We start from the raw sequence: 2,759 nt of genomic DNA on the forward strand, positions 1-2,759 counted from the left end.
TCACGTTCTGTCTCACTCTTTTTCCCATCAGATTTCCTGTTTACACTCTTAATAGTTCCTTTAATACCAAAGATAATAGATACAAAATTAACTGTGATTAAATTAATGTGTTTTGGTCACGGTGAATGTCGAAAGTGCAGAGAAGGGTTTGATCCAGAGACGGACTCTGTCGATTGCACTAGTTCCTGTAGTAAAACCAAGGTTATTTTTTCTAAGGTAAGGTTAAGGTGAGGTTTAGAGGTAGAGGTTAATGTAGTGTGTCTGTGGGACTCTAAATAAACACAATAAACACTGCAGTGATGCCATACTGTATGTTTGTTTTTAAAAATGGGTGCAAATAGTGTCTGACACAATTTGCACCAGGGTGCAGTTGGTATTTATCATTATTAGTATCCCTTTCTCTCTTTTTCCTCTCTTTGAGTATGTGGTTTGTTTAAGGGGTATTTGCTTTACACTGCCTGACCTAATATAAGGCAGTGAGGTGTGGCGGTATGGACTGTGGGGCTGCAGAGCTGAGCTCAGGGAACTGCAGGGATTAATGGCCCACTCTGTGTACACCAGCAGAGGATTAAATCAGAAAAAGCTTCCGTCACGTTTTCAACAACTCACCCAAAATCAAATATAGTTAAATGAGTCAGTTTGATTGCCAGTATACAAAATGTGTTGTACAGATTCTGATCCAGAGATAAAAACTAACAGATCCACTGTGTTGAATTCAATCTAATTTACTATAAATAAAGCCAACATTGCAAGATTTATGTAAATGGTTGCCTTTACAGTACTTTTTATGATCCCAGTAATTTTATGAAGCACCAACATTGAAAAGACCAACATTGCTGGTCACCAGCACGCATTGTGTCTTGGAAGCTGGTCCCTAGCATGCGATGCTGGTTTCCCTATCTGGCTTCTTAGCTAGATTAACCAGCAAGACTTCCTGGGTAAACATGAGTCACCATTACCTAACCTGCATAAACCAGCTTGGATGTACGGTAAATTTATACAGGTCTATTTTCAGCAGGGTTATGTGCATCATATACTATGGATAGAAGAGAAATGTTGTTTGTTTTTATTTTCATTTAGTTCTTTTCTTCCTATTTCCCCTAACAGTACAACATGTTTATCATTTTGTCGAAATACCACTGAAGCGGCCATTATGATGTGTTATTGCAGGGCTGTGATATAAGCTATTAATGTTTCCCTGACTTATTGAAACTGAATGACTATTACAACTCTTTCTCTCTCATTCTCTGTATGCTGGTATAAAAACCCATTTAACAGTGATGATACCTTACACAAAAAGAAAGCTATCTAATGGCTGTATAATGAAAAACATTAAAAGGTTGACATTTAATGCAACACATAACATTTCCTTCACCCACTCTTTGTCCCAAGTAACATGCCTCTTTATGTTTAAAATGCATTCTTCCACTTTCAATCCATCCTCTCAAGGCTAAATGTGATATTTGTATTAAGATTAGTTTTTATTATCACTAAAGGAGAGAGAATGTGTACACAAATGGTGTGGGCACAGGGCAGACCAAGAGGTCAAGTGCTTGGTGGTACTGACAAGAACAGAACAAAGTCCTAGAGTTCTCATGAAACCTCCTGAAAACAAAATTTTCATGGGCAGATTAGGGCTTCTGTATATTGTGGACTCATAATAGCTAATTATTGTTCATTTTCAAAGGTCCCAGAAGAAATTATAGAGCCCCAAATGTGAGAGATTTAAGCATCAACAGTCTAATTTAATTTAATCAGATAGACTCTTTGGGTATTTGCGGTTACCTTTGACTCTCATTGTGTAGAATAAGGAAATATGCTCCTTTCAGATTTCTAGTCTTTATTTTAATAAATAAGATCAACCAATTTAAACTTTGTGGATACCCTTGGACTAATTTCCTGGCCCCTTGTGAAGAAACGCTGCCTCCTTAATTGCAAATTCAAATAATAAAATCTTCATCTGAGTATTTGATTAAACATTAATTGCAATTTAAAACATAAACGGACAAGTTGATTGTACCTGAACTTGAAATACAATTTCTCATGTCCCTTATTGTATTTTCTCAGTAGCCCATTCCAAAGTAATTACAACTTATTTTTTAAGGCATATTTCTCTCCAATCCCTCCGGATCTCCTCTAGAAACTAATATACCTTTGCTTTACTTAATCCTGCAGTATTCTAGAATAGGATCAAAGTTATCTTGCTTTAACAAAGAGATGAACATTGCATACTTCAACAAAGATGATCATTACATACTGTATACAGTATAATGCCTGAATATATTGTTTATTTACAGACCTAGTATTGCTATTACAGCTGTATATCTTAAGGTACACTAAAATATTACATGCTTGTGGCTGTTTGGAAGGGTATACTACCATAATATTCTTTTTTTTCTTCTTTTCTGCAGTATCTATCCACCTTATTTTCAGCATGACTAGGGCAATGCCATCAGTTTAGTTTACATTGTTTTACTTTATTTATCCCACATGGGGCAATTAGAAGTAGGGCTACAGACACAAATAGACAAAATCAATAAAAGACCAAGTACGTTCAACAGTAGGCTACATTAAAACTAACAATTACAATACCACCTTGAATGTGGACCTCTTCCGGTATAAGCCACCTCCAGTGATATAAATACTACATTATGTTGCTTTTTAATAATAATATATTATTATTATTATTAATTGTTATTATCAAAAACAGTTTGTAATGCAAATAGATTTACCGTTTATCACATTTTGCCATTGTTTCA

The sequence above is a fragment of the Xyrauchen texanus genome, chromosome 23 (genome assembly GCF_025860055.1).
Source record: "Xyrauchen texanus isolate HMW12.3.18 chromosome 23, RBS_HiC_50CHRs, whole genome shotgun sequence".
In the NCBI taxonomy this organism is placed as follows: Eukaryota; Metazoa; Chordata; class Actinopteri; order Cypriniformes; family Catostomidae; genus Xyrauchen; species Xyrauchen texanus.